The 23647-nt window shown below is 30.3% G+C and overlaps 1 long non-coding RNA gene and 1 other non-coding gene across 2 annotated transcripts; both read right to left on the reverse strand.

Moving 5' to 3' along the window:
• Positions 1 to 990: 990 nt before the first annotated feature.
• LOC123264465 lies at positions 991 to 22975 on the reverse strand. Its single transcript, XR_006509341.1, has 4 exons — positions 22266 to 22975; positions 19110 to 19758; positions 18952 to 19040; positions 991 to 1737 (listed from the first exon to the last, which is right to left on the reverse strand). It is a non-coding gene; the product is annotated as an uncharacterized LOC123264465 (long non-coding RNA).
• Positions 18330 to 18401, reverse strand: Trnat-cgu. The gene has a single exon. It is a non-coding gene; the product is annotated as a tRNA-Thr (tRNA).
• Positions 22976 to 23647: the final 672 nt, after the last annotated feature.

Consider the following 23647-nt stretch of genomic DNA (forward strand, 5'->3'; position numbering starts at 1 on the left):
ATCTGAGATAATTTTTAGGATTTTTTAATGAATAAATTATTATTACCAAAGAAATTAAGAAAACGCTTGACCCTTAAAGCCATCCCTGCAACTACCCGCTAATTCCATACCTAAGCGCTTAAAATTGCACTTATGACATTTTTGAGCTTGTCGAGCTCAAAAATAGAATTTACGTTCTATAAGAGTAAAGGTCATATTTATGAGCTCGAAAAGCTCAGAATTTTATAATAGGAAATCTGCCGAATGTCTTGAGTTTGAAAATAATAGCAAGTTTCAAAAGATGAACTGAATGATCAAACGTTTTTCATATTTTTTCAATTAAATTCTGAGTAGAACATTTTTCATGATTGTGTGAGGTGTAAAAATTTCTGTGCAGCATCTTTTATTACATTTTAGTGAGTTGATTCAACACAGTCGTTTGAGTTGTTAGATAGATCCGTTTTTCAACACACTAAAATTTTTATTCGATACTTAAATAACACTTTTTAAATCTTGCTTTAACAAAGATATGGCTTGTTTTATTTTTACACACGGATTGTAGAGAATTAACATTAAGTTTCTGTAAAAAAAGGCACCAACACAAAATTTTGTCTTGATTTTGACGAAAAATTTTTACTGTGTTCTCTCAATTCAACAAATCACTTCTTTTTAATCACTAAATTAGCTCTTGGATGAAAAATTATAATATTCTTTATTCAAGAACTTCTCTTCTAAAAAAATTAAACTTTATTGTGTTAAAGGAAGATACATAGAAATTTATTCCAATAATTTCTTTCTCTTGATTGAAAAAAAATTAACTTCAATTGAGAAAAGATCTTGAACTAACTCTCTTGGTTTCAGTGAATTCTCTTAGGTCTAAAAAATTTTCTTCTCGATTAAAGATATAGAAATTCCTGAATAAAATAATTTTTTTATTGATTCAAGATTTCTCGCATTAATTTTTTTCTAACTATATAACACTAAAAATTTGTCAGATTTTTTTTCTTTACTGTATCAAAGGAAAAAAATTGTAAATATTTTTCGGGATTATGTTAAAGGTCCTCAAAACATAAGTGATGATATGAACGTTTGCGCACTTAAGTGTTTTTTTTTTTTTAATTTTATATATGGAATTTCTTTTCAAGCGACTAATATAAATTGCACCAACAACGAAACCGGAATTTTTAATGGCACAGTGCTGTGTCTCTGTCTTATTTCTCTCAGTCTTTTTACTGCCACCGGGTGTGACAAAACGCATGTTAAAACGCGATCTCGCGTGTCCCCGTTAAATCTACGGAAGGTATTTTCTCGTGTATGTCACTGTATTGCGTGAGTTTTAAACACATGCAACGCTCAAATACTTTACCATCGACAGACTTTATTTTTATTCGTACTTAAACTTAAAGTCTCAGTTATTTCTTCAAAGACATCAGGTGTAACTAAATTTGCATATAATAGTGATAGGGGTGAATTTATTTATAAAAAATAGCGTGTTAATTCATTAAGTACTTAAAATAAAAATTTATAAGTACATTCATAATACATGTATATAATATACTTGAACGCAGTGACTCACTCAGTACAGAAGAACAAGGGAAAATAAGGTGGTAAATTTCTCTCCTCTTTGTTTGCGGGCATGCACTGAGGAATTGTCCGTTAGGCTTGCACAAGAGGAAGAGCACCTGACGCAATTCACCTGCTGTGCGTCAGGTGCTTACAACAGATGCACTTCTCTGTCTTTTTCTATTCCTCTCCACTCTACAAAACGTTATAAATGCTCTATCATAAATGTAGGTTAGGGAGACTAGACATCATATAAAGAAGTATTAATTTAGTAATTGCTAAAAAAAAAAAAATAAAAATCGATAATAATCATTACAATCATTGATTGTATCTTTTAAAGATTATCAAGAGTTATTTCTGTGTTCGTAAAAAATAAGGTTTGAAGTATTTACGCTATTTTTCTCCTTTCAACAATTAGAAATTAACTAATTATTACTTTTTCTGATAAAAAAAATCTGGAAAACGGTTAACCCTGCAGGCCTTCGAGCTCAAAAATTTAGTGGTTGTAAATATATACTTTTTTGAAAATTCTAAATAGCGATATTTTCCGACTGAATCAATCGTTTTCGATGCGGTTTATAGCAATCGACGCATTTTTTCAAGCACAAAGAGATTATTTCTTACTCGCTGAGTGATCCGGAAAGAAATTTCGAAGTTATATAAAAAAGTACTTTTTTCCAAATTTTTCGACAAAGATTTCTCTTGAACAAACGAATCAATTTTGATGCGGTTCGCAGCAATCAATGTTGTTTCTTTAGATTAAGAGTTGACCAGTTTTTGGAATTGATCGATACACTAGTTTAAAATTTATTCCAAAAAAACATTTTTTTGAAAATTTTATTTTTGAGATTTCTCAAATTCTACCTACAGCCGAATTGACTCAAACTCACAGAAAATCTAATGACAAGATCGGTCAAGCCGTTCAACAGTTATAAGAAGTTTGCATGCCCCCCCTCCCCACATCCATACATACATACAAACAAAGGGATATAATACCCTCGTAGAAATAGTCAGAATAGCTTCTTAGGACCTTAAAACGTGGAGATCTGGTAAGAGCTCGATTTTCGAAAACCGGAGTGAAACCAATAATTTCCATATTTTTTGAAAATCATCGATTTTTATAGCGGGAAGTTAAAAATTAATTTCAGTCAGTTGACATTTTCTTAGATTGAAATAAACAAGATTTTTTTTCTTGAATGAAGTTAATTATTTTAATCAATGTATATAAACTGCAATGTTTGGTAACAGTGATAAAATAAAAAAAAATATTAGGATTAAATTAAGTAAACAATTTTCTCTTGAGGAGATTTTAAAATATATGGGCACTAGTAGACATAAGAAAAAGTTGTTTTGAAGGCCAACTTCTTTTTTTGCATCGTAAATATGTTCTTATAGCTAGTATGTACGTATACGGAAAAAATGAAACACGACTGGTTACTGTGCGTATACGTCGATAGGATGGTTCTTGTAGGATTGACCTTGAGCGTTCGTATACGTTATTATTATTATTATATCGTTTTTATTTGTATACCTATTTTTGGTTTTTACAATACTGCAACCCATATTCTCCACATTTTTTGATATTACCACAGTAATACCACTCAAGTGCCCCTTTTGTTATCATATAACATTCATAATGTTATACCCGGCTTTCGTCCCTTTAACTAACACTTGTTTCTTTTGCGTTCAACTCTTTATAATCAACATGTTCTCCACTTTTTATTATCGACATGTTCTCCGCTTTTTTTATAATCGACATATCATTTCGCACATAACTCTATTCTCAATGCGGCTGTGGACCGACTTGTGCTTTCTGTACTGTATTTATCCTATTCCTCACCCCTTTCTATCGATTGTTGGAATAGTGGCGATGGGGAAACCATAGAGAAAACCCATGCCAGTACAGTCGGCTACCGGAGCGATCTCCGACGGTTGGTGTTGGAACTATTCGAACAACCGTCGGGGCTCGAACCTTCGCCTCACGACAAGATGCACGAACGAACTAACGGGATAATGACTGTCCGCTCGGCCATCATGCCGCTCCTCGTATATACATTCGACGTTGAGCGTTTGAGCAGTGAGCATCGTGCATAAGTGTAGTAACTGAAAAATTATAATAACCCGCAGAATTTACTTTATATTCTATTATATCTTTTACGATATGATATGAATATTAATTCTAACGGTAGTGAGTGTTTAGTTGTCATTCGTTTATACAGATATTAACAAGTAAACTAGCTAAAAGCTATTTTGATCAAAGACCTGTGGCGTAGGGGCCTCGCCTCCCTATCCCACTGGAATTTGCCGCAAAAATGCACAAAAGACGATATGAAAGTAAGTCTACTGAAGACTTATCATTGGATAATTTGAGAAAAAAGCCAAGGAACTCGACCAGATAACGACAACCAGTAGGTTTGAAAAATTTTTTCAAAAAAATAAAACGCAATTTATACCTAACCTTAACCGACCAAGATCAAGAACGTCATCACAAACTTCTTTAATCGAGATTGATAAAACAGATGAAAATGAAGACATAGCGACATCTGGCTTCGAAAAACCGAAGCGCACGGCAAAACGGACTTTACGCACTGATAATGTAGGTGCTTCAACATCAAATACATTCAATACCTTGGGAGAACACTCGAACGAGGAAATTGAAAAAATCAAACCCTGGTTCACTACATACGGCGCAACAAAACAATAAAATTGACAATAACGCTTTCAGAGCTAAATCAAGACCACCTCCAATTCACGTGTACGAGGCAAACATGAAAAATATCATTAAAATATTTGATGAAGCCAAAATTAATGAAGATGACTTCTGGGTACGACAAATTAATAATTGTATTAGTGTTAGTCCAATAAATCTAGAAGTATATAAACAAATTAAAGAACTTTTAGACAAAAACAAGTTACAATATTATATTTATACCCCCAGGGAAGAAAAAAAAGTAACCTTGGTTTTAAAGGGAGTGATATTAGACTATAATGAAAACGATGTTAAAAATTTTATCTCAAATAAAAAACTGCAAAATGTCAACATCGAGAAAGTAACTAAACTACAATTTGATGCAAATACAACGAATCTAAATATGGAGAATTTTCCTGCACTCCCGCGCAGAGAAAATCGTAATCAAGAAAATTATTGGAATGATACTCCGAATACCAACCTATATCAAAGTCAGGAGGCTACTCAATTTGATAGCTACAACTCAAATAATCAAGGCAACAGTAACAACTTTAGCCAGATAGAGAATATGATGATCAACTTCAAAAACAGTTTGACTGAAGCTCTCAAGGAGCAGTTTAACACACTAAATAAACAAATTAGAAAAAACTCACGCAGAATAGATTATATTTTAAGCCAATTCGACTTCTAAAATGGCTAGTCCAAATCAGCATTTCAACAACGACGGAGTAGATCCAGCAGAATCTATCAACACAATAAAATTTTGTGCAATAAATTTTAACTCCCTAGGAGTAAACAAAAGAAGATATGACATAGAAGAATTTGTCAAAAACCATCAAATTGATATAGCATTGATTTCCGAAACAAAGCTACACTCTAAACATAGACTAAGTTTCAATGATCACACATTGATCAGAACTGACAGACCCAATGACAAAAATGGAGGAGGCACTGCTATATTAATAAACAAAAAATTTGGTTTTACTCCAATAACATATCCAAACTCATCAACCAACAAAGTAATAGAATATACCGCCATCAAGCTCAATGTCAAAAATAACAAAACCTTTCTCATATTCAGCATTTATGCTGCATGTAATAATAAAAGGACACTCATCACAGAACTGGATAAGATATACAAGGACTTCAAACTGGATCGACCTAATACCTACTTCATCATGGCAGGAGATTGGAACGCTAGACACACAAAATGGGGAGATAGCAAAACTAATGATCACGGCATCCTACTAAACCGATGGGAAGAGAAAAACAATATAACTCACAAAACTACACTATATAATCCTAATAGACCTACATATCCCAGCGCTGGTTCATACCTCGATCATTGCTTGGCAGACACCCGGATTCAACTTAAAGATCTACGTCCTAATAGGAAACTCGTCACTCTGCCTTATGACAGCGATTATAAAGCAATTAGCTTTTTAATAGATTGCAATGATATTTTTATGGGCTGCATTTCATCACCACCACCTACTATAAGATTTAATTATAGAAAAACTAACTGGAGGAAATTTGGCGAAAAACTCCTGGATATTCACCAAGATTTTTTACCTGCAGACAGAAATCTCACAATAAATGAAATCAACCACCATATCTTAAAACTGGAAGGCGAAATTACGGACACCATTAACACAATTGTCCCTAAAGTGGAAAACGACGGCAGGAAAGGATGTCTGAAGTATGTAAATAATAAAATTAAGAAGTTACAAAAATTAAAATCAAATCTGATTGCTGATAAATTTAAACAGACAAACCTAGATGAACAGGCCCGTATCAAACAACTAATTAAAGTAGTCAATAAAAAACTGACAACGGAATTCCAAAAATCGGAAACAGCATACTGGGTTGCCAAAGCAAAAAGCATAAACTACAAAGAAAATTCAAAATTTTTCCCAAGAATTAATAGATATTATAGATACAAGGAACCACCAAGGATTGACAACTTGCTTATACCCAAAAATAGCTCGCTACTTTCTAATGAAATCATAAAGGATACCCAAACCATTGAAAAAGATAGAAAGTATTTCATCTCACAGCCAATAGCCAAATTAAATATCGTTGGAAAATATTTTGAATCCATAAACTCGCCCAGGTACTCCAATCTTGGAACGACAATAAAGATACTGGCAGACTCAGCGGCTGAAGATATCAAAAACAGAATAAGCTACAGAAGACCACACAACCTTACACACACAACTTTTAACGTTAGTAATCCAGCACATTACCCTGTACAGAACCAAGAAGAGTTTAAATTTTTACACTCATTTATTGAAGTTGAGCTTCTCCTCAAAAAGGCAAAAAACAAAACATCTAGTGGGATAGACAACATCCCAATGGTAGTTCTTAAACATCTTCCTACAGCTATTATTAAAGAGTATACAATTATTTTTAATAATTGTTTAAACCACTCTTACTATCCCACTAGATGGAAGATAGCTACAGTCATCCCTATCATCAAGAAAGGAAAAGACACCTCGAGCCCAGCCAGTTACCGTCCAATCAGCCTTACAATGAATATCAGCAAAATATTTGAAACATTAATAAAAATACAGCTAATCAAACACACAAACGACAGCAAAATAATCCCGGATAATCAATTTGGATTTAGAGCCAGACATTCGACAACACATGCCATACACAAATTTTCATCGGACATCAATAGACACCTACTCAATGGTAAACTGGTTGGAGCTGCACTCATCGATTTGGAAAAAGCATTCGATTCGGTTTGGCTCAACGGATTAATATACATTCTCGTCACATTAAAATTTCCTCTCTCCTTGATCATGTTAATCTGCGACATGATTCACGGAAAAACATTTATTACTTGGGACGGTTTCAATATATCAACGCTAATTTTCGTGATATTGGAAGGCATGCAACAAGGGACGGTCACCTCTCCAATACTTTTTATAATCTACTGTTCAAAAGTTCTAAACTTATTTCAACTCAATACAGGAAATAACACTCACTCAGGAGCGTATGCTGATGACACGGTAGTATATGTTGCTCATGGTAAAATCCCAGTAATTGAACAAAAATTAACAATAATAGTGAACCAATTATATCATTACTTGAAAGAATGGAACCTTAAGATAAATGCTGATAAAAGTGAAACAATACTTTTTAGAAAAACGGTAAACGAAATAACACCCCAGACTGTTCTATTAATTAAAACTTTTCAAATACATATTACAGATAAAGATTCAGGAATAGTGACCACAATCTTTAACAAAAAAACAGTTAAATATCTCGGGGTAAACTTTGATTACCTTTTTAGAATGAATATCCATCATGCAATGCAATTATCAAAAGCAAAAAAGGCCTTCAAGGCTAACTACAGAATATTCTACAACCAAAATATAGAACCTAAAGCAAAAATTATTTGCTACCAATTGTTAGTCCGACCAATAATATCGTACGCTGCTCCTATCCTTTGGAATACAGGCCCATCGGTGATGGAGCCCTACAGAAAATTTGAGAGGTCATGCCTGAGAGCATGTTTAGGTCGATACAGGACCGCAGACTCCAACTACACCTTACGTATTGACAATAAAACCATCTACGATGCCGCAAGTATACCGAGATTTGACTCATTCTGCCTGATGCTCACCAGAAATTATTTTAGTAGCCTGTATCAAATTGACAACAAAATGCTAAAGAAGTTGAAGGTAGAAGAAGAAACAACAGCACTACGTATGGTCCGGAGCAACTACTCGCCTCCAGAACTGTTCACAAACCTAGACAGAAGGGGTTGTATCCAGAATAGTGTCAACATACCCATAATTTATATATATCATTTACAACGTCATTGTGCTAGAAAGGCAATATACACGGATCCAGAAAATATGCCAAGAGACAAATGGGTATACTCGACGGCCCTACCTGAAATTGATATTAATTGTCTGGATAGACTTAATGAAAAATACTGGTGGTTGCAAGGAAATGCAAAATTCATAGACGAGTTGAGACGGCGTACTCGATTAAAAAAGCAATAACAGCAGCAGCAACAGAGAATTGTATCAAGGAACCAACGTCGAAGAAGATTGATTGAATATCAAAAGTATTATTAGACTAAGATTGATTACATTAGATGTATTATTTTAAATTTTGTAAATAACCCCTTATAATCTTTCCATTCCTTTTCCTAATCCTCTCTAACCCTCTCCCCCTTACACATACTATAAGGTTGCATTGGTTTTTTTTAATTTAATTTAATTATTTTTTTTTTACCACAGCCCTAAATAATAATGATATCAATTATAATAATATTTATAAAAGATATAGAAAATTTTTAATATATTGTTAATTGGTAAGAAGCATCAGCTGATGACAAGCCAAAAAGATTTTATTAGTGTTTAAGTTGTTGTAAGGCTGTTTATTACTTATATAATGTATATAGAAAATATGATAAATAAACTATCTTTTAAGAATCAAACCAAAACCAAAAAAAAAAAAACCGCTCCTCGTATAGCCTCTTACTATGGATGCAAGTACCTATCCATGGCACAAGATGTTAAAAAACAAACTTATGAAATTAAAAAATACATTAAGAAAAATAAATTGAACCAAATCACAAGAACTGTTAACGCAGAACTTTCTTTTGCTAATATTGCAAAGAATGACAACTTTTTTCCACTATTACCAGTAAAAAATACTAACAAGGAATTTTTAAACGAACTGCCTGGACTGAAACTAACAACACTCAAATCAACTTTGAAGATATGCTTAATCAACTCAAGAATAGCATGATAAACATGATCAAGGATCAATTCTCCATAATCAACCAAAAAATTACCGAAAATTCAAGAAATATCGAATTTTTATTGGGACAATTTGAATATGAATAGTAGCCAATACGTACCATTAAATATAAATAACGACAGTCAGGTAAATTCTAACTCCTCAGCAAACACAATCAACATTTGTGCAATAAATGTCAATTCCATTGCCTCTAACAAAAAGAGACATGACATTGAATTATTTATTAATGCTAACAAAATCGACGTGGCGCTTATCTCAGAAACAAAATTAAATAGTAGACATAAATTAAGTTTCCAAAATTACTCGTTTATACGAAGCGACAGACCATCGGCTAATAAAGGTGGCGGAACAGCTATATTAGTTCACAATGAGATGAGATATTCAACCATATCCTACCCTAATTCACTTACTAATAAAATTATTGAATATTCAGCAATTAAAATTCATGGCAATTCAAGCAACATATTGATCATCTTCAGTATATATGCTACCTGTAGCAGAAGAGGGCCTTTCATTGCTGAACTAAATAAAATCTATGATGAGTTTAAACTATATGCTGACAACATTTACTTTATCATGGCTGGAGACCTAAATGCCAGAAATACACTCTGGGGTGACACAGCTATAAACGATAGAGGAGCAGGACTCATCAACTGGATAAATGACTTCGGAATCCAAAATAAAACATCACTTTACTTTACTTTATCGAACTTAAAGGGCTCACGAATGATAAACTAGTCACCCTTCCATACGACAGCGATCACAACGCCATCAGTTTTACTCTCGATTGTAATGAAATCCTTAGAGGACTTGCAGAACCATTTACTCCAACTCCTAGATTCAATTATAAAAAAACTAATTGGACTAAGTTTGAACAATACCTAGATGACAACTTCCCAGAGACTCTACCGCATAATAGAAATATGACAATTGATGAAATAGACTTTAATATAACCAAACTTGAGGAACATTTACAAGTAGCCATCAATGCAATAATACCTAGAATCAAAACTAATACAAAAAGAGGCTGTCAAAAATATGTAAATAACAAAATCAGGAAACTACAATCTTATAAATCCTCTTTAGTTGCTGAACTCTTCAAAAATAATGACAACCGGGATCATATTAAATCGCTGATAAAAATCATTAATAAACACTTAACGTATGAGTTTCAAAAATCTGAAACTGCCTACTGGGAAGCTCTTGCTAAAAACATCAATTATAGAGACTCATCAAAATTTTTTCCTAACATAAATAGACAATTCAGGTACAAAGAACCACCTCAAATAGATACACTAAAAATTAATAAGAACAACACTTTAATCAACTCAGATGTACTTAACAATACTCAACCACAAGTAATTGATGACAAACTAATTATTACACAGCCTATCATAAAATAATTAATACCTGATAATCAATTTGGATTCCGTGCTCAACATTCTACAGTTCATGCTATTAATAAATTTTCTTCCGACATAAACAAACACCTTCTGAACGGAAAACTAGTTGGTACTGTATTGATAGACCTTGAGAAGGCCTTCGACTCTGTTTGGCTTAATGGTCTTATATACGTCTTAATAATACTCGAGTTTCTGTTGAGCTTGATCATGCTCGTATATGACATGGTTCATGGCAAAACCTTCGTTACTTGGGACGGAATTAACTTGTCAACACTCACTTTTATCATCCTGGAAGGCTTACAACAAGGAACTGTTACTTCTCCACCACTTTTTATAATTTTTACCAATACAATTTTAAATATATCCGGTCTAAATTCTGGAAACAACACTCATTCAGGTGCATATGCAGACGACGAAGTTGTTTATGTTGCTGACTCCAAGATACCAACCATTCAAGACAAGCTGACAAAAATTGTTAACGAAAAATACCATCGTTATAAACTGTGGAACCTCAAGATGAACCCAAATAAAAGCGAATCCATCTTATTTCGGAAAACAGTCAATGAGATCACTCCACCTACAGTTCTCTTAATTAAAACTTTCAATATCACCATAACTGACAATAGCACAGAAGAATTTCCAATTCCCAATAAAAAAGTTGTTAAATACCTCGGAATAAATTTCGACTACTTATTCCGCATGAACAAGCACCATGCAATACAATTGAACAAAGCCAAAAAAGCTTTTAGGACAAATTCTAAAATATTTTATAATAGACACATTGAGCCTAAAGCCAAGCTCATATGTTACCAACTATTGGTCCGCCCAATTATGTCTTACGCCGCTCCTATCTGGTGGAACGTAGGTCCATCAGTAATGGAAAAATATTGGAAATTCGAAAGATCCTATATAAAAGCCTGCCTAGGAAGATACAGGTCAGCTGAGTCCTACTACCACAAGAGGTTGAGTAACAAAATAATTTACGATCTAGCGAATATACCGAGATTTGCCAACTTCTGCATTACATTAAAGAGAAATTACTTCAGCAATATCTACAATATTAATAATGACATGGTTAAAAATCTTAAAGTTAAAAATGATGTGCTGTTCAGAAGAATGACTAAAAGCAATTATTTTCCACCAGAAATTTTCACCAATCTAGATCATCTAGGTTGTATACAAGATGGAAATAATTTACCGATAATTTATCATATACGAAGGCATTGTGCTAGGAAAGCCATTTATACTGATGTAAATAACATTCCATCAGAATCCATAGTATATTCAAGGGCTCTTCCAGACAGAGACCAGAGTAGTCTAGAAAGACTGTCTGAAAAGTACTGGTGGCTCCAAGGTGAAGCCAAACATTTGGATGAAATACGAAGAAGAGCTAGGCTCAAACTGCAACAACAACAACAACAACAACAGCAGAGAAGACGACCACGATTCTAGCCGCAAACCAAATCGGCAGTAAATATTATCGGTAACTGCAGATTTTTGTATATATTGTAAATATCTGTAAATGATTGTATCCCCTGCTCCTTCCTTTTTCTCCCCTCCTTGTTCCGTTCCCCTCACCTCACAGCCTCAAGAAGGCAAATTAATGTAGCTTTGGTTTTTTTTTTTATTTTAAATGTTTCCATTGCGCCAAACACTCAAATTATACCAAATTTAATAATTTAATTAATTACCTTAAGAGAAATTAATAATATTTAAGAAAAATTCTATATTATTTTTCAATTACAGTAAGTTGATAAGCACATCATGGATGTCAATTCACATTAAAAATGTTATAGATTAAGTTTTTTTATTAAGGGCTTTATTACTTAGTTATGTACGCATGTAAAAATTTAAAAAATAAAACTCCTTTTCAAAACCAAAAAAAACCGCTCCTCGTATACGTTATTAATTAAATAGTTTTCAAATACGATGATTCAGTCAATAATTGATTTTAATTTTGCGATAGGTCAGAAATATAAATGTTTTCTTCAATTATTGTTTTTTTCCAGTAAATTAAAAAAATTATTCAAGATTTATGGGAGATATTTAAGACTAAAAATAAAATGCATTAGCCAAGTGTAAGTATATCGTAATCAAACGATACACGTATTAAACAATGCAAAAAGGAGCAAACGTCAAACCGTATCGACTTGTACCGGAACGCACAATGAGCACTCGAGACACGCTCGAGGGAAGTATATAGTATACATGTACATAGCTATAGACCTTCTGGATTAAGAGTCTGTTGAGTGTAGTGTGTAGCAAAAAAAAATCACGTTGCGCTTGCGTGTTGATACTGATAATTTTCCAGGCCGCCATGATCGTCGATAAAACAACGTTATCAGCGTGCGACAAGCGATAATCTTTAACGAAACACACCAACGAATGAGTATCTATATAGTTAGGTTTTTTATTTTTATTTTTTTATAGATTTGCCTTTTATTTCTTTGAGGCGATTAAGATGGGAATAGTATTCACTATAAACTATAAGGTTTACTTGACATAACGTGCTCAATAAACTCTTCTTAAGCTTAAGTTAATAAAGATAAAAGAAAAAGAAACATTGATAAAAAGTTTGTTAAAAACAACATAAAATAAATCTTATTCAGTGTAACTTTTATTCTTCTCGATTAACGTTCAAATAAAAAAATATAATGTTACTGTTTTATCAGATGAATTTTTTAAACGGTTCCATAACATTTTTCAGAATCAAATGAAATATTAATTAAATATTTCAAAGTCAAAATAATGATAATTTTATAAGGTTCAAGATGCTTACATTGATAAAAAAATTATTTATTTATTTATTTATTAAATTCATATGCCAAGACAACAGCCGAATGGCAATTTATATAAAACATAATATAATCACGTAATTTCCAATAAAATTTTGAAATACATTGTAAAGAATAATTTAAACATAGATTTAACGTATACGATAAAATAAACAAGCCCAATAACAACTATTTACTTCGAGATCTAAGAAAAAATTTAACGCTTTAATTTTAAAAGCCTCAGCGGAAAGTGAATTTATAAGATCAATTGGTAGCTCTTACCATAGGTAAATAGCTGATATGGCGAATGAGTGTTCATAGGTGATAGTGGCGAAATTGGGCATTTTCAAAGAAATATTATTATTTTTCACTGTAAGTCTGTCTGAACGCCTGATATCAGCATTTCCATCACAATCAAAATTAATTTAATTCAAGAGAGAAATTATTGAATGAAGAACATCATTTTCAATAATTTGATTATTTTGAACCAAGTAGAAAAATTCTTAAGCCGAGTAAAATTTATTTGAATCAAGAATAATTTCTTAGATCCAGAATTTTCCTACTTGATTTAAGTTTATATAATTAATCAAAAAAATATTCTTGGCTCAAGAATTTTTCTCTGAATGAAGTTAATTTTTTTATCAGTGTCCTTCATTGAAAAAATACATATTTTAACTTGATTCGTGAGAAAAATTGTTGAACCAAGAAAATAAGTTTGAAGAAGGAAATTGTCTTGAATCAAGACGAAAAATTCTTGAATGAAGTAAAATTTCCTTAAATCAAGAAAAATTTATTTAGTTCAAGAATTTTTCTATTCAAATCAAGAAGATTAAGTTCTTCAAAATTATATACTTGATTCAAGAACATTTTTTTTCTGTATATATATGTATGTATTTAAATATTCTTTTGGCGATGTGTAATAATTTCTATCAGTGTTTTGGAAATTGTAAATAATATAAGCTAGAGCTTAGAATGCTCAAAATGTGGAGTATGTACGAATACAAAAAAAAGTTTGGCAAATCCAAAAGTGCACGACTCATAATGCTCATTCGTTGGATAAATAAAAAAAAAAAATAGTTAATGTTCTGAAATAGTATATTACACACCTATGGCAGGAAAATAATAAATATCTCAGATCACATATATGTCGACCTCGGCTTCGCCTCGGGCAACATATATGTGTTCTGAGACATTTCTCATTTTCTTGCCACAGGTGTGTAATATACTATTTCTGCCCTCCAGGCGGAAAGTGGCAACTTTCGGCCCGCTGCGCTAAACGAAATTGCCGCTTTCCGCCTCTGTCGGACAGAAAAATAGTATACAAACCTATGGCAGCAAAATAATAAATATCTCAGATCACATATATGTCGACCTCGGCTTCGCCTCGGGCAACATATATGTGTTCTGAGACATTTCTCATTTTCTTGCCACAGGTGTGTAATATACTATTTTTTTTTATTTTATTTATTGTTTCATTTAAAATTTCGAGCGGTGGTTTAAACTGATCATGCGCACTGAGTGTACGCCAGCATCAACTGTCATGCACGTCGGTAGAACATTTACTGATACGAATATATAACTATAGATACGGATATATATAAGTATACAAACATCCATGTGTATTTTTTTTATTATTTTAGTTTTTTATTAATAACGATTAAACAACACTAAAGTAATATGACCATTTGCAATACCAATCTCCGAAAAATAGATTTCAAGTTAATAAAAAAAAAATAGGAAAACGGTTGACCTTGAAGGCCATCCCTGCAACTTCCCACTTATTTCATACCTAAGCACAAAATTGCACATGATGTTTTTGAGCTCTTCGAGCTCAAAAATACAATTTGTGTGTTATTTTGAGCTCTCCAAGCTCACAATATGGTTCACAATATAAAAATAAATATAATTTTGCCAATTTAGTTAATCATAAAAATGATTTTGGTGTTGATGCTGATTGGACTTTTTTCGCTACATCTCATGGCAAAGGAGCGTGTGATGGCTTGGCAGGAAGTGTAAAGAGACAAGCTTATCGTGCTAGTCTTCAACGTGATAAGAATAACCACATAACATCAGCACTTTCCTTTTTTCAGTGGGCCGAAAGTTCTTTTAAGAAAATTAATTTTGCTTTCTGTACTATTAAAGATCATGAGCTACATGAAAAAAAATACCAACCACGATTTGAACGCTTAACAACAATAAAAAATACTCGCCAATTCCATTATTACAAACCATTGGAAAATTTTTCATTAGAATGTAGGCTCGTTTCAGAAGATGAAACAGTGTTAATTAACAGAGTTTTTAAAAAAAAATAAAAATAACTGACTACAGAATATATTATTTAATCATTTAAGCTTGTTTGTTCTATTCAGTATGTTATGATTGTATTTTCTTTATAACATTGTTGAAAAAAATTAAATTTTATTAATAATAATTATAATAAATTATAAGATAAATAATAATAAAATTTGTTTTATAATAATATTTTGTAATGTTATTATAAATTATCACTGATAAAAGCATTAATGTAGTTCAAGACGCTCGGCAGCGCGGCATTTCCACAGCGCTCGGCGCCTGGCGCGCTGTCATAAATAAATTAATTTTGTTTAAACTAATGGCGAGCAGTGAAATTTTATTCCGGAATTTTAAACTTAAATGGATAAAGTATGTGACCGATAAAAAAACAATGCATTTTTTGCTCGAGAAGTTAGTTAAATTTTCATTTGTTAACTTAAAAGTTAATTAACAATACGAAAATAAATAAATAATTTTAATTCGTGAATATATTCTTAAAATATAGACATTTGACCATGGATCCTGAAAATTTCACAAATTTATCTCTTGCGGTTGATTTTTAATCCATTTTTTAATTAAAAGTGCTTAAAATTTTCATTATAAAAAAAAAAATTGTTAAAATCAAAATTTTGAAGAATCGTTTGGGGGATCAATTTTCCATCATAAGTACTAATAAAAAATATATATATATTAAATTTTTATGATCAAGTGGTAAATGGGGGGTCCACTTGACGTGATCTTGCTCTGATGCTTTGCATCATGAGTCGTGCAAAATAAACACGTTTCTTAATGGTCCGAATCAACATGTCTACTGAACTGCCCTTGTAATTGTAAAATACTTTGTTATTCGTAAAGAACGGTTTTTTCTATACTCCTATTTTACAACTTTTTATGCTTATCACGTAACCCCATAGTTTTAAGCACGCCTGAACCCCCACGTGTAGAGAATACAAGTTTTATAAAACGTACGACGAATACGGTACATGGTGAAGATCATTGGTAACAGCTTTCAAGAATCATTTAATAAATATACATAGTAAAAAAATTTCTTGAGTATTATATTCAATAGAATAGTAGTGATGACACTATTCTCATTTATCTTACTTCCAATTTTATATTAAATGTTTTTTTTTTAATTATTATTATTATACATTTACAAAATGTTTTAACAAAACCAATTATAGTTTCATTATTTTAATGATCCATGTTAAGTATGGATATATTTATTATATCTACATTTATATGATATACCCTTAAGTTGGATAAACTTCTAGTATATATGTGCTTACAAAACTTGAAATCACTTCTGTTCGTGTCTCTTGTCGAGTATACTACAAACCGGTCCGGAACATACGATCAAAGAAGTACAGTCGACTGGAGAAACTAAGGGCATTGCAATTTGAAATATCTACCAATGAAATTATAATAAATTTGGAAGCACATAAGAATATATGCAAAATTCAAATTACATTTATCCTTAAAAAAGAGATCATGTATTTTAATCATCAATGAAAAAATTAATTATTGCAATTTTGTTATTTCTTATTTTTTTATAAATTATTTATATTTATATATAATATATAATTCACACGGTAGACCTACAATTTCTGCTTCATCCTTGATAAAAATATTTTACGGGAACTGTACGGCTGCTTGGGTCTGACTACCGAGGAGGTCGTACAGGACTTACTTCTCTGCTATTCACTCTTTTTACTATACATACGTGAAATGCATTCACAGAAGACAAGAAAACGTTGTCTGAATCTAAAATCACGCGACATTGGCTACTTCTTATCAATCTATTTTCTTCGTTAGTTTATTTTAATTTAATAAAAAAAAAAATTTTTTTATTCATATCGGAGCTCCGAATAATTATTCTTAGCAAAATATATATTTCGCTGTATTTAATACACTTTTTGGATGCTTAAACAATTATCTTGTCTTATCTGTTAGATAATTGCTTTTAAAAGACTAATCGTTATGTTATACTATTCACCTAAGTACAATTTTTGTATTTATTACATAAAATCTTATGATTTATTATTTCATATTATTTTTCGTGTAATTACTGACCTGATAAATTTATTTGACAGATTATAAGAAAGTTCTCAAAGAATCTTAAAGAAAATACTGTTTTCGATCATTATTTAAGAATATTTTAAACGATAAAATTTCATTAGAAATAAGATATCGTTGAAAAAAAATTTAGAAAAATTGCTTCATTAATTGCCGTAAGTGTAAAAATTAATTCATTTCAATAATCATAATAGACATTCATCTGTATGTTTCTATTTCTATATGAAAAAAAAAATCATCTGATCGTTGAAAATGAAAATTTTCAATATTTCACCTTTCAGATCGTATCATTTCAAAGTATGTATTTATACGAATTTTTGTTTTGCCATGAGGACAATTTTAATTTCTACAAACTATCTTAAGATAATTGATTACTGATTACAAATTAATAACCTATTTTAACACGTTAATAAGTAATTTAATATCGATCTGTAACTTAGTATATGCTCTAGTCAATGAAGCTTGAGTAATCATTTATGAATACGGACGGAATGTTACGTACAATAATAATAATACACTTTAAATAGCTCTTAAATCAATGTTCAGGTCATTCAAAAGTAATTTTGTGGCAGAAGCACTAAATTTTTAGTAAGATAGTTATGATAACTAGAATTTATTGCTATTTAAAGTTAGAAGTCTCTAGTACTTTTAAAATTTATACGAACAAATTATTTAACAATGAAAAATTTTATGTTTGTATATAGGTAGAATTTATGTGTATTAAATAGTTGAGATTGATAATTGTGAACAGAAAAAAAAAAAGAAAACTGCCTCCTGTGAGGTTTGAACTCACGACCCCTGGTTTACGAGACCAGTGCTCTACCACTGAGCTAAAGAGGCGCTCGGAAATCGCCACGAACTAGATCACTTAAACTACTTTCAAATTTACTTAAAAAATATTTATATAGTAAAAAAATATTCCAAAGAAATATATTTGATTTTTTTTTTTTTTTTTTATAAAATGATAAAAGATTTGTTTACTAGTTGCAATTGAAGAAGAAATATTGAAATTATCATCTTCTAAATAATTAACGCAAATCATGTTCATAAAAGTGAACATTATCAATATGTATTAAATATTTATATTTTTTTATAAATGATACATCTCATGAGTTTTTAAAAATATGATTGCTCTATAAATTTAAAGTGATGTAAAGCAGATGTTTGCTGTCATTTTTCGTTTCGCCATAATGCCCTTTTTGGATAAACGGTCTCAGGACGTTTTAAAAAGAAATGAAGAAAGAGAAAAAGACAGATGTTACTTTAACTTCTTTAAGATTTTAAAGGTTAAGGTAATAATATATACAACAGTTCGAAGTGAAAGGAGATTTAAAAATTTTAAGGGTAAATTGCGTCTTTTACATTGCGACAGAATGATCTAAATACTTACTCTACTTTTACCTATTTGAACTCCATTGTTTGTTTGAGCAGATGTTCCGTTTATGTGTTCAATGTGTATGTTCTGATAAATTGAAGATTCTATAACATTACAGCACTTTTAAGCATTCAAATATTAAACTTAATGGAAAAATAAAAAATAATACTTACAAAATAAGTTAATAATGTTTTATTCTATTAAATAAAACAAAAAAATTAGTGCAGATTCAGAAATAGAACCTATTTAGATTTAATGCAATTTATTATTCTGTTCACTTGGAATATCTCTCATAAGTGTGATATATTGCATTGATTAGGTAGAATTATATATTTTGATGTCGACACTGAAATTTTATCAAAAACTTAAATTTTTCAGCGTAATGAAACCTTAAAAAAAATCATAAGTAATGGATCAAACGAACAAAGCAAAAAACGTTATAGAAGATAGGGCTTGAAAGAGAATTAAAGTTACTCATCTGTTGCAACAGTGGATAATAAAACGCAGCAGGCCGTCAACTCATGACGTCACGCTATTTATATGACGTGGTTTTGAGATTTTAAAATTAACCATCTGCCAGAGTCGGACTTTTAAGTTTCTTTTTGGTATCACGAATGAAAGATCAGTCCATGGTACGGATGCAGTATATCTCGATCGACTTCTTCCTTTGACTCCACTCCCCTTCAACACTATCGCTTCTTACTTTGCCTTCGCCATCCTTTTACTTAGTTTTACTACGTAAGACCGACCTCCTGTTTGTCTGTACCCTTGAACCTAGCAGACATTGGCGGTGTTGCCAGCTCTTCCAACTATTCAGTTGTGCTTTCATAAAAAGAATAAAAAACTATATATACATGATATGATTATAAATTTTGCGTATACAGCTGTATCCTGTTAGTAGTATTAACTTCTGTCTACTCTAAGACGGTCTAAAATAAAATAACGATTCTGTAGTCCAAGTCCCTAAAATAGTTTTAAATTAAAGATAGTTTTAAATTAAAAATTTTCAATTCATTTTATTGTTTTTAATAAGTATGCAGTTATAGAAGATTTTTTTTTTTTTCAATTGAACAAAATTCTTTGATTGAATACTTAAGGATGCCATTATATTCTCAGACAATTATGTAAAAGAAAAGATCTTAAGCTAAAAAGATTTTGAAGAATTAGGTCATTTTAATCCAAGAAGAAAAGTTCTTAAACTATAAACATTTTTTTTTGGTTAAGATAAATTTTCTTGGTTCAAAAAAATTTTTGCTCAATTTAAGATACAAGAAATTCTTTAAAATAATCATTTTTTTAAAATACGCAATTTGTGTAAATCGATTTTTGTGTAGTAAAGTATTTCTCAATTTCTTCAACAAATAATATATGCTTATAAGAAGTTAAAAACTATAAAAAAACAGGTTTGCATAGTCTCTAGATAATTTTTCACATATTCTAAAACTATTTACTAATCATTCTCAAGATTGGTACAGTATCAGCAAGATAAACGCTTTACTAGAGCACTCAAAGTTGAGTGTAATTAGATCATTGGGATTTTCTGACCCCTGGATATATAATGCAATACAGAAAATATATATAAAACTACACGTTGCATGATACGTGTTTTTGCAAGTCACAAATAGAAAATAGTTGTTTACTTCAATACCATTTATATGGGTAAAGGAAACTGGTTAACAGTCTTCTCGTGTCTTCTCGACTTCGGTAACGAAAAAAATTTGTATAGAACTGCTCAAGTCGTCTGACCTACATTATCACAGTTTTGATTACTTGATTTTTAATCTAATTGATTCATCAAAAAATACCCGTTTAAATTTTGAATACATTTTTTCATCAATATATTATAACTCTTCATCCAGACGCCCTTAGAATAAATTATTTTTTGTGTTGCAAGAAACTGTTGGATACGAAAAGACGCTATTCTATTAATAATTTCTATCAAAAATAGATGAGTAATTACGCGGCAGATGAGTTATTGATTTTAAAAATAAAAATCTAGTATTAAAACATTTTCTAAAATACAAACTTGATAAATTAAAATTTTTTTCAACTATTCAGACTTTAAATTATTGTGTTAGTTTACAAATCAAATAATGTAATGAATACTGTTTATTTTTAGTATACATTTAATTAGTAATAAAAAAAAAAAAAGTTAAGTCGCTTCTCAGCCAATTTAGCCGTTAGCTAATTAGCAGGACTAATTCATCGTTGACCAGTTAAATCAACTAAGATGACAAGTTAGTTAGATAATTGACATTATTAACGTTTTCTAGTTAAATAATCAATTTTGAGAACGAGATTTCTGTATTTTTAATTCAGGAAGTAGCTCAAATTATTTTTTTTCAATTTATTCCAATTAAAAAATTTTAACCTTATCAATTTCTTCTTTTTTAATTATATTAATAGCAGGAAATATTAATTTTTCTGATTCTAGTAATAACCTTTAAGAAACTATTCCTTTTTTAATCAATTACTTTATTCATAAGATAAAATTTGAAGAATCGAGAATCTCTCAATGCAACAGTAATTCATGTGTAACCTTTAAAAAATATGGGTCATAAAACCTTTAAAAAAAATAAAGTACACATTGAACCGGTTAGTTTTCGCACATGAGAAACTTTCAAAAATTCCAGCGATGACGTCATTCTATATTTTTCTGATAAATTAAATTTTTAATAAATTAAAAATGTTCTAAGAGATAATAAAAATATCAAAAATATACACAAGATTTAATATCAGCATTCACAATTTGTTCATTATATATTATTTAAATTGATTAATGGAATGATGTTCGAACTATCAAAAATATAAGAAGATATTTATATTTTCATATTTTTTTGAATTTTAGATCGTAAATCGACTGAAAAATTAGTTGATTACAACCCACTAATTTACTTATTACACCAAAATTAACATATATACCTTTCCTGGCTAAATCGGCTACAATGGAAGAATAGCATTTCTTTCAAAATTTGTTAGTTGTTTATTATTTATTCTTAAGTATTTAAATTTCCCGATAAATATTTAGAATCATGTTCAAGCTCAAATCATGTAAAATTTTTTTTTTTTAAATTCACTTTCACTTCTTTTTAGATTAAAATAAATAAAATTTAAATTTGAGATATTATTCTAACATCTATCCATTCCAACTATTTCAATTAGGTAATGTTAATTTTTTATCGCTTTATGCAAATATAACTTTGCTACGTTGGAATAGAGTTTATAATTTTAAAAAGTGGAAATTTTCGAAAAATAAATAATATTTATTTTAATGTTTAATTTGTATTGTTCAATGTTTATACTTTTAGCGATTTTTTCTATTTACTTACTTTCGGCTCAACGAACATGAATGCAGAAATGACTATATTGTACTTCTACAGCTGGACTCTTCTAAATTAACTGAATTTTCATAAAAGTGATATAATTTGTCAAATACTTTTTAACGTTCACATGTGTTGCTTTACCGCGAAGAGTAAACATATATTTAAATTTTAATTTAACTTCAGTTCTTTAACCTGATCAGGCTTATTTTTTCTTATTTCTCTTATCTCAACATAGGAATAAACTCGGTTTTAACAAAAGACATGGTTTGAAAAGCTGGCCCTTAACTTTGAAAAAAAAATTTGGATATTCATAGCAAGCAAACTGCCATCTAGCAAAGCCGGTAAGATTTACCGTACGGATAACGAAGAATATTCTATATAGCAGCACTGGAAATTATTAACCCTTCAGTACCTCGCTATAAGAATTTTTCTCACGCAACAACATTCAACTTATAGGATGTCGCTGCAGTGCAAGTGAGACACTAAAAAGAACGTGGGTACTGAAGGGTTAAGTGATTTTGATATCCCATATTTAAAATAAATATATGCAACTGAGAAGAAACATCAACTGAGGATGGATAAGAAAATTCTTTAAAAAATTAAGTATGCTTAGAACATCCAAAACGAATTTAAGAAGTACAAAACAGATTCAACGCTCCTAATTTTTCATAACTCATCTATTGAGTTAATTGCTAATATAAGTTAAAGTTTAAATAATTATCATTTACATAAATATATCTACATGATTTTTATCATGAAATTACGATAATGGTTTAGTTTATTTATAATTATGCCAAAGCCAAGGCTAAATGGCAATGAGAGAATATACATAAAATTTTATAATTATTGTGTAATTTTAAATCTACATTTGTATGTAACAAAAGAAAAGAAGAAATAAAACAAAAAAAGAAAGGAATAAAACAAAAAAAAAAATTAGGAAAGATGTTTAAAGTATTTTTAAGGTAGATAATATTCTTAATACAAAGATAAAAAAAAATGATGAAAAATGGTTGAAATTAAGTTGTTAATTTTTTTAAGATTTTCATTCATAATGAGATTACATCTTAATTATTTTTCTGTTATTTAAGGCTTGGCCGCACTAAATTAATGTATTTGCTGAAACTGAATTTTTCTAATTCCTATTTAAATAAATTTTGAAATCAAATAAATTAAATATTCAAAAAGTAATTTGAAAAAAATTTCAGAAAATACATAGACTATGCGCGAACTTTCGCATTGATACTTGTGTACTGTTGTGGGAATTGTACAAAACTTTTGTTTTTTATAATAATTAAAATTGAGTTATTTGTATACTATACAAATATATATATTATGACACAAAGCCCAAAATAATTTTGTAAATAAACGAAAGAAAATTATGTTTGTAA

Source organism: Cotesia glomerata, linkage group LG4 (genome assembly GCF_020080835.1).
Source record: "Cotesia glomerata isolate CgM1 linkage group LG4, MPM_Cglom_v2.3, whole genome shotgun sequence".
NCBI lineage: Eukaryota > Metazoa > Arthropoda > Insecta > Hymenoptera > Braconidae > Cotesia > Cotesia glomerata.